Source organism: Bufo bufo, chromosome 1 (assembly GCF_905171765.1).
Source record: "Bufo bufo chromosome 1, aBufBuf1.1, whole genome shotgun sequence".
NCBI classification, from domain to species: Eukaryota; Metazoa; Chordata; class Amphibia; order Anura; family Bufonidae; genus Bufo; species Bufo bufo.
In genome coordinates, this window is record NC_053389.1 from 313,662,361 (window position 1) to 313,675,893 (window position 13,533).

Sequence of the window (13,533 nt, forward strand, 5' to 3'; positions counted from 1 at the left end):
TTTAAAGTCTGTTTTTGGAGCATTAGAGACTCGTAAAAGCCAAGTAAAGGTATCATCTGTTTTCTGTATATTTCTCCCACCTAGCGGTGTGAGCAGTTTAAAACATAGAAAGTTGCTGACAGACTCTTTTTAAAGGGGCAGGTCCTATTAAATACAGTAATACATGTATAGAATAACTGATTCCAGATCTGTAACTTGTAGGTCTATATTTACCCCATCTTCCCACTATGTGCTCACAAACCAGCCATGGAATTCATAGAGGAGACTTCTCCTATAGTCTTCTATGTTTTCTGCGCATGCACAGGAGTCCTCTCTCCATGGCTGGTTTGTGGACACACTGCAGGGTATGAATACTGACATACAAATTGCTGATCTGGAGTCGGTGAAAGGTCTTCTATACATGTATTATTGTACTTATTAGGGCGACCGGTTCCCTTCTAATAAAGTAAAGCAATGTTTCAGCATCCAGCTATGTTTTTAAGGTGCTGATACTTCCCCTTTAAAAAAGTAGGTTTACGGAGCTGAGTTTTTAAAATTTAAATCCAATTTACAAATGCAGGAATGTTTCTTTTAATAAATTGCATTTAGCATTTGTTAAATCATCTGAATGATCTCTTCTGTAAAATCTCGTTGTGATCTGATAGACGGTGTGCTTATATATATATATTTTCTTGATCAATAAAACTGTGTGAAACCATGATTTGTGTTTCTCATTTAGCTTGTGATCGCCACCGGCATTCTGGTGTCAGATCGATCATGTGAGTTTGGGGCAGTAGAATCAAGGAGGGTCTGACTTTTGCAATTTGAAACCACACTGTTGTCTGGAAATGTTCTGTACCCACATCATAAAATAACCCAGATATGGCTAGGGCCCTATGGTGTTGTCACGTTAAAATTGCAAGATCACCATGAAATCAGTGTTTTTAGAATGGAAACAAAACCTTGCAATTAGGGCAAAAAATCCTAGACAAACATGCCGAGAGGCGGCCGGAATAAAACTGAAACATGTCATCGTTTCATTCCGGCCGCCTCTCGTCATGTTTGCCGTGCTTTGGCCGGATCTCCGGCCCACCCCCATTATAGTGAATGGGGCCAGAGCGGACCTATGGCGGCATGGTGCACTAGCAGCAACACGGATCCAGCAGGCTGTTCCTCCGCTGGAGAAGGCTGTCGCTAATGTGAAAGTAGCCTAAGGATCTTGGATCCGAACAACGATTTGCTCGACCCTAGTCATCAATATCAGGTCGGTGGGGTTCCAGCTCTCGCCATTCTGCATTTTGGTGAATGGCCGGCCTCTATCGTTGTCTGTAAAACGGACAAGAATAGGACATGTTCTATTTTTGGGGGGCAGCAGAACAGACATACGGGTGTGCTGTCCGCATCTTTTGCCGCCCCATTGAAGTGGATGGGTCCACATCTGACCCACAAAAAATGTGGATCAGGTGCGGACTAAAAATACATTTGTCTGCATGAGCCCTTAGGACATTTTTACATGGTCAGTATTTATAAGCCAAAACCAATAGTGGATCCTACTGAAGAACATATAGTGGGAATATATGTGCCTCTTCTGTGTTTTTGTCTACAAATACTAATGCAAAATACTGACCAAATACTGACTTTGAACAGGCATGCTCAACCTGCGGCCCTCCAGCTGTTGCAAAACTACAGCCCCCAGCATGCCCGAACAGCCTACAGCAGTGATGGCGAACCTTTTAGAGTGCCCAAACTGCAACCCAAAACCCACTTTTTTATCGCAAAGTGCCAACACAGCAATTTAACCTGAATGCAAATATAGTATATCTTCCATGTACTTTATTATTTAGCTATAATATCCTCCCTACATTCAGTGCGCTGCCTGTGCTGTTCATAGTGTGCCCTGGGCTGAAGAATGGCAGGAAAGCTCTAAGGCTTATTAGTACACCATAGACCTTTTCCTGGGTGCTGGTGCCCACAGAGAGGGCTCTGAGTGCCGCCTCTGGCACCCGTGCCAGAGGTTCGCCACCACTGGCCTACAGCTTTTAGCCTACAGCAGGGCATAGTGACCTCAGCCGTGTTAGCCCCCCCATATCAAAATTTTTGAACAAAACATATGCAATTGGTTAGATCTTTGTTAGATCAGGTTAGATCAATTGTTGTTTGCGTTAGATCTCATACAAAAGTAGAGATATTAACAGTTATTTGCAGGGGGGGCTAACCCGTCATCAGCCCCCCCTTATCAAAAAATTGACCAAAAAATTAGCTATTTTGGAAGATATTTGTTAGATCAGGTATGATCAACTAGTTGTTTTGTTAGATCTCATATAATTACAGACTTATTAAGTGATTAATGAGGGGGGGCTAGCCCCCCCACATGCAATTTTCAGGTAAAATTTGATGCAGAGTAATAGGCCTTCGTTAGATCCGGTAAGATCAAGTGGTTTCAACGTTAGATCTCATTTAATTACAGAGATATTTCACATAAAAACACAGATATTAGGTAGTATTAAATAGGGGGGTTAGCCCCCCCACATGCAATTCTCTGGTAAAATTTGATTCAGGCTAATAGGCCTTCATTAGATCCGGTAAGATCAAGTGGCTTCAACGTTAGATCTCATATAATCACAGAGATATTATGGATATTTGGTATTACGTCAGGGGGGGGCTAGAACCCCCACATGCAATTTTCTGGTAAAATTTGAGGCAGACTAATAGGCCTTTGTTAGATCCGGTAAGATCAAGTGGTTACAACGTTAGATCTCATATAATTACAGAGATATTTCACATAAAAATACAGATATTAGGTAGTATTAAATAGGGGGCTAACCCCCCCACATGCAATGTTCTGGTAAAATTTGATGCAGACTAATAGGCCTTTGTTAGATCCGGTAAGATCAAGTGGTTTCAACGTTAGATCTCATTTAATTACAGAGATATTATGGATATTTGGTATTGCGTCAGGGGGGGCTATCGGGGGGGCTATCCCCCCAACATGCAAATTTCTGGTAAAATTTGATGCAGACTAAGGCTACATTCACACGTCAGTATTTTTCTATAATCCGATTTTCTGTCCGTTTTTTGCGGATCCGTTGTTCCTGAAAATGTTTCTGTATGTCATCCGTATGTCATCCGTTTTTTGCGGATCCGCAAAAAACGGAAACATGTATAAATTTCAATAAGCAAATAAAGTTGTTTGGATTTCTTTAACCACCTCAGCCCCCAGTGCTTAAACACCCTGAAAAACCAGGCCACTTTTTACACTTCTGACCTACACTACTTTCACCGTTTATTGCTCGGTCATGCAACTTACCACCCAAATGAATTTTACCTCCTTTTCTTCTCACTAATAGAGCTTTCATTTGGTGGTATTTCATTGCTGCTGACATTTTTACTTTTTTTGTTATTAATCAAAATTTAACGATTTTTTTGCAACAAAATGACATTTTTCACTTTCAGTTGTAAAATTTTGCAAAAAAAAACGAGATCCATATATAAATTTTGCTCTAAATTTATTGTTCTACATGTCTTTGATAAAAAAAAAAATGTTTGGGTAAAAAAAAAAATGGTTTGGGTAAAAGTTATAGCGTTTACAAACTATGGTACAAAAATGTGAATTTCCGCTTTTTGAAGCAGCTCTGACCTTCTGAGCACCTGTCATGTTTCCTGAGGTTCTACAATGCCCAGACAGTACAAACACCCCACAAATGACCCCATTTCTGAAAGTAGACACCCTAAGGTATTCGCTGATGGGCATAGTGAGTTCATAGAACTTTTTATTTTTTGTCACAAGTTAGCGGAAAATGATGTTTTTGTTTTTTGTTTTTTTTTCTTACAAAGTCTCATATTCCACTAACTTGTGACAAAAAATAAAAACTTCCATGAACTCACTATGCCCATCAGCGAATACCTTGGGGTGTCTTCTTTCCAAAATGGGGTCACTTGTGGGGTAGTTATACTGCCCTGGCATTCTAGGGGCCCAAATGTGTGGTAAGGAGTTTGAAATCAAATTCTGTAAAAAATGACAGGTGAAATCCGAAAGGTGCTCTTTGGAATATGGGCCCCTTTGCCCACCTAGGCTGCAAAAAAGTGCCACACATGTGGTATCTCCGTATTCAGGAGAAGTTGGGGAATGTGTTTTGGGGTGTCATTTTACATATACCCATGCTGGGTGAGAGAAATATCTTGGCAAAAGACAACTTTTCCCATTTTTTTATACAAAGTTGGCATTTGACCAAGATATTTATCTCACCCAGCATGGGTATATGTAAAATGACACCCCAAAACACATTCCCCAACTTCTCCTGAATACGGAGATACCAGATGTGTGACACTTTTCTGCAGCCTAGGTGGGCAAAGGGGCCCATATTCCAAAGAGCACCTTTCGGATTTCACTGGTCATTTTTTACAGAATTTGATTTCAAACTCCTTACCACACATTTGGGCCCCTAGAATGCCAGGGCAGTATAACTACCCCACAAGTGACCCCATTTTGGAAAGAAGACACCCTAAGGTATTCGCTGATGGGCATAGTGAGTTCATGGAAGTTTTTATTTTTTGTCACAAGTTAGTGGAATATGAGACTTTGTAAGGAAAAAAAATAAAATAAAAAAAATCATCATTTTCCACTAACTTGTGACAAAAAAAAAAAAATTCTAGGAACTTGCCATGCCCCTCACGGAGTACCTTGGGGTGTCTTCTTTCCAAAATGGGGTCACTTGTGGGGTAGTTATACTGCCCTGGCATTTTCCAGGGGCCCTAATGTGTTGTAAGTAGGTAAATGACCTGTGAAATCCGAAAGGTGCTCTTTGGAATGTGGCCCCCTTTGCCCACCTAGGCTGCAAAAAAGTGCCACACATGTGGTATCGCCGTATTCAGGAGAAGTTGGGGAATGTGTTTTGGGGTGTCATTTTACATATACCCATGCTGGGTGAGAGAAATATCTTGGTCAAATGCCAACTTTGTATAAAAAAATGGGAAAAGTTGTCTTTTGCCAAGATATTTCTCTCACCCAGCATGGGTATATGTAAAATGACACCCCAAAACACATTCCCCAACTTCTCCTGAATACGGAGATACCACATGTGTGGCACTTTTTTGCAGCCTAGATGCGCAAAGGGGCCCACATTCCTTTTATGAGGGCATTTTTAGACATTTGGATCCCAGACTTCTTCTCACGCTTTAGGGCCCCTAGAATGCCAGGGCAGTATAAATACCCCACATGTGACCCCATTTTGGAAAGAAGACACCCCAAGGTATTCAATGAGGGGCATGGCGAGTTCATAGAAATTTTTTTTTTTTGGCACAAGTTAGCGGAATTTGATTTTATTTATTTTTTTCTCACAAAGTCTCCCTTTCCGCTAACTTGGGACAAAAATTTCAATCTTTCATGGACTCAATATGCCCCTCACGGAATACCTTGGGGTGTCTTCTTTCCGAAATGGGGTCACATGTGGGGTATTTATACTGCCCTGGCATTCTAGGGGCCCTAAAGCGTGAGAAGAAGTCTGGAATATAAATGTCTAAAAATTTTTACGCATTTGGATTCCGTGAGGGGTAGGGTGAGTTCATGTGAGATTTAATTTTTTGACACAAGTTAGTGGAATATGAGACTTTGTAAGAAAAAAAATATATAATTTCCGCTAACTTGGGCCAAAAATATGTCTGAATGGAGCCTTACAGAGGGGTGATCAATGACAGGGGGGTGATCAATGACAGGGGGGTGATCAGGGAGTCTATATGGGGTGATCACCCCCCTGTCATTGATCACCCCCCTATAAGGCTCCATTCAGATGTCCGTATGTGTTTTGCGGATCCGATCCATGTATCCGTGGATCCGTAAAAATCATACGGACATCTGAATGCAGCCTGACAGGGGGGGTGATCAATGACAGGGGGGGTAATCAATGACAGGGGGGTGATCAGGGAGTCTATATGGGGTGATCACCACAGTCATTGATCATGCCCCTGTAAGGCTCCATTCAGACGTCCGTGTGCGTTTTGCGGATCCGATCCATCTATCAGTGGATCCGTAAAAATCATGCGGACGTCTAAATGGAGCTTTACAGGGGGGTGATCAATGACAGGGGGGTAATCAATGACAGGGGGGTGATCAGGGAGTCTATATGGGGTGATCACCACAGTCATTGATCACGCCCCTGTAAGGCTCCATTCAGACGTCCGTGTGCGTTTTGCGGATCCGATCCATCTATCAGTGGATCCGTAAAAATCATGCGGACGTCTAAATGGAGCTTTACAGGGGGGTGATCAATGACAGGGGGGTAATCAATGACAGGGGGGTGATCAGGGAGTCTATATGGGGTGATCAGGAGTGATCAAGGGTGAATAAGGGGTTAATAAGTGACGGGGGGGGGGGGTGTAGTGTAGTGTGGTGCTTGGTGCAACATAATACTGAGCTACCTGTGTCCTCTGGTGGTCGATCCAAACAAAGGGGACCACCAGAGGACCAGGTAGCAGGTATATTAGACGCTGTTATTAAAACAGCGTCTAATATACCTGTTAGGGGTTAAAAAAATCACATCTCCAGCCTGCCAGCGAACGATCGCCGCTGGCAGGCTGGAGATCCACTTTCTTACCTTCCGTTCCTGTGAGCGCGCGCGCCTGTGTGCGCGCGTTCACAGGATATCTCGGCCATCGCGAGAGGACGCGCCGGCGCGTCCACTCGGAATGAATCAACCACCTCCAGGACGCGTCTGTGCGTACAGCGGTCCGGAGGTGGTTAAAAAAATAATAATAATTAAAATGTAATTTCCAGGAACGGATTCCGTATAAAACGGATGACATACGTAATGACATCCGAATGTCTTCCGTTTTTTGCGGATCCATTGACTTTGCATTGTACCAGGATCCGATTTTTCAGGAAAAGAATAGGACATGTTTTATATTTAAACGGACATGCGGAACGGAACAACGGAAACGAACAGCACACATTGTGCTGTCCGTTTTTTTCCAGGACCCATTGAAAATGAATGGGTCCAGATCTGGTCCAGATCTGTTCCTGAAAAAACGGAACAGATCAGGAAAGAAAAAACGGACGTGTGAATGGACCCTAATAGGCCTTCGTTAGATCCGGTAAGATCAAGTGGTTTCAACGTTAGATCTCATATAATTACAGAGATATTTCACATAAAAATACAGATATTAGGTAGTATTAAATAGGGGGGCTAGCCCCCCCACATGCAATTTTCTGGTAAACTTTGATGCAGACTAATAGGCCTTCATTAGATCCGGTAAGATCAAGTGGTTTCAACGTTAGATCTTATTTAATTACAGAGATATTTCACATAAAAATACAGATATTAGGTAGTATTAAATAGGGGGGCTAGCCCCCCCACATGCAATTTTCTGGTAAAATTTGATGCAGACTAAAAGGCCTTCGTTAGATCCGGTAAGATCAAGTGGTTTCAACGTTAGATCTCATATAATTATAGAGATAAAAATATTTGGTATTACGTCAGGGGGGCTAGCCCCCCACATGCAATTTTCTGGTAAAATTTGATGCAGACTAATAGATCTGCATAAGATCCGGTAAGATCAAGTGGTTTCAACGTTAGATCTCATATAATTACAGAGATATTATGGATATTTGGTATTACGTCAGGGGGGGCTAGCCCCCCCACATGAAATTTTCTGGTAAAATTTGATGCAGACTAATAGGCCTTCGTTAGATCCGGTAAGATCAAGTGGTTTCAACGTTAGATCTCATTTAATTAAAGAGATATTTCACATAAAAATACAGATATTAGGTAGTATTAAATAGGGGGGCTAGCCCCCCCACATGCAATTTTCTGGTAAAATTTGATGCAGACTAACCGGATCTAACGAAGGCCTATTAGTCTGCATCAAATTTTACCAGAAAATTGCATGTGGGGGGGGGCTAGCCCCCCTATTTAATACTACCTAATATCTGTATTTTTATGTAAAATATCTCTGTAATTAAATGAGATCTAACGTTGAAACCACTTGATCTTACCGGATCTAACAAAGGCCTAAAAGATCAAGTGGTTTCAACGTTAGATCTCATATAATTATAGAGATAAAAATATTTGGTATTACGTCAGGGGGGGCTAGCCCCCCACATGCAATTTTCTGGTAAAATTTGATGCAGACTAATAGGCCTTCGTTAGATCCGGTAAGATCAAGTGGTTTCAACGTTAGATCTCATATAATTACAGAGATATTTCACATAAAAATACAGATATTAGGTAGTATTAAATAGGGGGGCTAGCCCCCCCACATGCAATTTTCTGGTAAAATTTGATGCAGACTAATAGGCCTTCGTTAGATCCGGTAAGATCAAGTAGTTACAACATTAGATCTCATATAATTACAGAGATATTATGGATATTTGGTATTACGTCAGGGGGGGCTAGCCCCACAACATGCAATTTTCTGGTAAAATTTGATGCAGACTAATAGGCCTTCGTTAGATCCGGTAAGATCAAGTGGTTTCAACGTTAGATCTCATTTAATTACAGAGATATTTCACATAAAAATACAGATATTAGGTAGTATTAAATAGGGGGGCTAGCCCCCCCACATGCAATTTCCTGGTAAAATTTGATGCAGACTAATAGGCCTTCGTTAGATCCGGTAAGATCAAGTGGTTTCAACGTTAGATCTCATTTAATTACAGAGATATTTCACATAAAAATACAGATATTAGGTAGTATTAAATAGGGGGGCTAGCCCCCCCACATGCAATTTCCTGGTAAAATTTGATGCAGACTAATAGGCCTTCGTTAGATCCGGTAAGATCAAGTGGTTTCAACGTTAGATCTCATTTAATTACAGAGATATTTCACATAAAAATACAGATATTAGGTAGTATTAAATAGGGGGGCTAGCCCCCCCACATGTAATTTCCTGGTAAAATTTGATGCAGACTAATAGGCCTTCGTTAGATCCGGTAAGATCAAGTGGTTTCAACGTTAGATCTCATTTAATTACAGAGATATTTAACATAAAAATACAGATATTAGGTAGTATTAAATAGGGGGGCTAGCCTCCCCACATGCAATTTTCTAGTAAAATTTGATGCAGACTAATAGGCCTTCGTTAGATCCGGTAAGATCAAGTGGTTTCAACGTTAGATCTCATTTAATTACAGAGATATTTCACATAAAGACGCAGATATTAGGTAGTATTAAATAGGGGGGCTAGCCCCCCCACATGTAATTTCCTGGTAAAATTTGATGCAGACTAATAGGCCTTTGTTAGATCCGGTAAGATCAAGTGGTTTCAACGTTAGATCTCATAGAAATACAGAGATATTATGGATATTTGGTATTACGTTAGGGGGGGCTAGCCCCCCTATTTAATACTTCCTAATATCTGTGTTTTCATTTGAAAAATCTCTGTAATTATATGAGATCTAACGTTGAAACCACTTGATCTTACCGGATCTAATGCAGATCTATTAGTCTGAATCAAATTTTACCAGAAAATTGCATGTGGGGGGCTAGCCCCCCCTGACGTAATACCAAATATTTTTATCTCTATAATTATATGAGATCTAACGTTGAAACCACTTGATCTTAGCGGACCTAATGCAGATCTATTAGTCTGAATCAAATTTTACCAGAAAATTGCATGTGGGGGGGCTAGCCCCCCTATTTAATACTACCTAATATCTGTATTTTTATGTGAAATATCTCTGTAATTATATGAGATCTAACGTTGAAACCACTTGATCTTACTGGATCTAACAAAGGCCTATTAGCCTGAATGAAATTTTACCAGAAAATTGCATGGGGGGGGGGGGGCTAGCCCCCCCTGATGTAATTCCAAATATCCATAATATCTCTGTAATTATATGAGATCTAACGTTGAAACCACTTTTCTTACCCGATTTAACAAAGGCCTATTAGTTTGCATCAAATTTTACCTGAAAATCGCATGTGGGGGGGCTAGCCCCCCCTGACGTAATACCAAATATCCATAATATCTCTGTAATTATATGAGATCTAACGTTGAAACCACTTGATCTTACCGGATCTAACGAAGACCTATTAGTCTGCATCAAATTTTACCAGAAAATTGCATGTGGGGGGGCTAGCCCCCCTATTTAATACTACCTAATATCTGTATTTTTATGTGAAATATCTCTGTAATTAAATGAGATCTAACGTTGAAACCACTTGATCTTACCGGATCTAACGAAGGCCTATTAGTCTGCATCAAATTTTACCTGAAAATCGCATGTGGGGGGGCTAGCCCCCCCTGACGTAATACCAAATATCCATAATATCTCTGTAATTATATGAGATCTAACGTTGTAACCACTTGATCTTACCGGATCTAACGAAGGCCTGTTAGTCTGCATCAAATTTTATTAGAAAATTGCATTTGGGGGGCTATCTCCCCCCTGACGTAATACCAAATATCCATAATATCTCTGTAATTATATGAGATCTAACGTTGAAACCACTTGATCTCACCGGATCTAACGAAGGCCTATTAGTCTGCATCAAATTTTACCTGAAAATTGCCCTACTTTACACATTTCAGCCATATCCAGCTGCATTATTTCACACCCCTTGTTTTAAAAGTTGGTAAAAATAGAAAATTGTGCATTAAAATAGACAGGAAATTGGTCTCCTGCCCACACCCACTTCCCTAAACAATGTACTACTGTGTGTGTGTGTATGTATGTGTATATATAATTTATATATTTATATTGTGGCTGCTGTCCTTCACCCTGTTAAACTACTAAACCTAAGTATCTGGTTATAGTACATCTAAAATGTATTAGCAAACATTCAGACTGCAGATTCTGCACAAAAAAATCTAAATTTACAATACAATGTAACTGAATGGAGTTTCACAGAACCCCATTTGCATACAGCAGATTTTAATGATGCAGATTTGAGGACGTTCCAATAAACCGCATGCCTAGTAACACATTTTTACTGCAATTATCCCCTTTGAAATGGGTGGAAACTGCATACAAATTTGCCACAAACCAGTTGTTTGGGCTTCAAGGAAAGATCAACGAGCAGTATACGTCCCAATATTACACAGGGATGGCAATGTGACAGTCATATTACATTCTGCCATAGAGTACATTATGGTTGGAAAAAAATAGCTTCTTAATGGGATTAACAAATTTACGTTTTTCACTCCCAGCCTTTCTAGGGCCATACCTTTTTTATATTTTTTATTATTCCATTCACATGGCCATATGAGGGCTTGTTTTTTGCGTGACAAGTTGCACTTTCTAATTCCACCATTTAATATTGCATACGATATAGTGGAGAGATGGAAAATAATTAGAAAAAAATGCCATCCTGAAACTGTTATATGGGTTTTGTTTTTATGGCGTTCCCTATATGGTAAAATTGACCAGTTACTTTTATTCGAAAGGTCAGTACGACTGTGGTGATGCCACATATAGTTTTTCTTGCGTTTTTATACTGAGGAAAAAAAAAAAAAAAGCTTGAAGAAATTTTTTTTCTTTTCGTCACCATAGTCTGACCAATTTTTTTTTTTTGTATTTATGTGTATGGAGCTGTGTGGGGGCTAATTTTTTGCTGGGCAATCTGTACTTTTAATTGACACTATCTTGGGGTGTGTATGACTTTCTGATCACTTTTTAGTTATTTTTTTGTTTGAGGAGGAGACCAAAAAAAGGCGAATCAGCCATTTTTGTCGTTTTCCATATGAGAGAAATATTTTAATTGTATGGGTGTTTTCGGACATGGCGATGGCCATAATGTGTTTTTTTTTTCTGTTTTTTTTATTCTGTAACAAGCAGTCATTAGATTGCTTCTCTCATACACTACAATGCATTAGCATTGGAGTGTATGAGAAATACACTGTATTCCTATGGAACCCAGAGGCAGGGGCCCCATAGGAACAAATGTGAGGCAGCTTCAGTTCATTCCAGAGAACTGGAGCTGCCGCATAATGTATCCGGCTCACCCAGTCTCTACCGCCAGGAGCCAGTGCACACCCAGAAGTGCGCGCATTCAGATTCCATGGTCATGTTTGACCACAGCATCTGAAGGATTAAATGTCAGCTGTATGAAACAGCAGGCACCTGGAGGCTATGGTGCCTGCCACGCTCGTGAGCAGGTGCTATCTTTAAAGTCCCGGCCAGCGCCGTACATGTACGCCACTGGTTGGGAAGGGGTTAAAAGTACATCTTCACAGGGCAAAAAACTGTATTTGCCAACAAAGACTTGCTTTGAGTAAATCTGCGGAGTTTTACAGAACCAAAAATCCATGGATAGGGATGAGCGAACTTCTGTTTTCAAGTTTAGCGTCCAAGGTTCAGGTTATTTAAGAATTCCGTTATGGATTCTGCAACCACAAACCATAAGTTATGGTCCGTGGTAACGGAATCCATAACTGAATTCTTGGATAACCCGAACCTTAGATGCCGAACTTGAAAACAGAAGGTCGCTCAACACTATCCATGGAATTTAGATCTGCAGCATGTCAGTTTATGCTGCAGATTTCACACTTTGCAAGTTGTGGTAAATGCCCCCCAAATCTAGACCAGAAAATCTCAGCATTTTGATGTGATGACATTTGCAGTATGGGCAAATACACTACTCCATTGAAATACAGGAGAAAAACAGGGCACATCATTAGGAACAGAATTTTGTGAGCTAAAGGAATGATCTACTGAGAGGCCGGATACAAGACTAGAAACCACGTTTACCTAGGTGTGCAGCAAGCCCCTGAGGAGCTAGTGCTGGGGATGGGAGTGGCAGTGGCTCTGATGAGATATTGTCATGATGTACTCTCTCCTGCTGTTGCTCCCTGGGAGTCGCTGGTGTAGTAGTACAAAGGGCCCCTCCTGGCTGAGTGACAAAGTAGAAGCTCCAGCTGGTGCGAGTCGCAGTGGCAGAACATGTTCTCTGGCTACTCTTAACTCCTCCAGAAGCTCCATCACTTCAGTCCCAGATCATGGAAGACCACTCTGAATGAGGTCACCTCACTTCTATGTTTGCCATCACGTGGCAAACCTCTCTCACTCCACAAGGCTTCCATTCTCCCTTCATGTGAGCTGCAAGGCCAGGCCTTGGGATGCAGAGTCCCTTTTTCCCGCTCTTTTGCTGGGCGGAATAGTCTTCTTTTTTTTCTTTTTTTTTTTCTTCTCTTCACAGGAAGTGGGTCCTCAGTACATGAGGCACAGAAATCAAAGATTCCCACTTTTGCAGCAAAGTCCTTGTTTCACTTGAACACAACAATACAGTCACTTTAGAGGTCTTACACATCAACTTGGCCAATTGTTAGCAAGGCACGGAGATCCATCCTGTTAGTGAAGCCAAATTATGCATCAAGCACCTGAGAGAGCCAGAGCAGAGGATGGGCGTGGTAGTGGCCCCACAATGCGCTCCCTCAGGCCGTCACTCCTTGGGGGATAAGTGCTGTGAAAAAAGGTGCAAGGAATGAGTCCAGAAGTAAAAGTACAAAGGTCTCTCTTTCCTAAATGCAAGAAGAGAGCAATGCTACATCCAGCAGTAGTTTGTACACTGTGCAAAGGTATGGTGGCTGACAATGGCGCTCTGAGTATACAGGGAGTGCAGA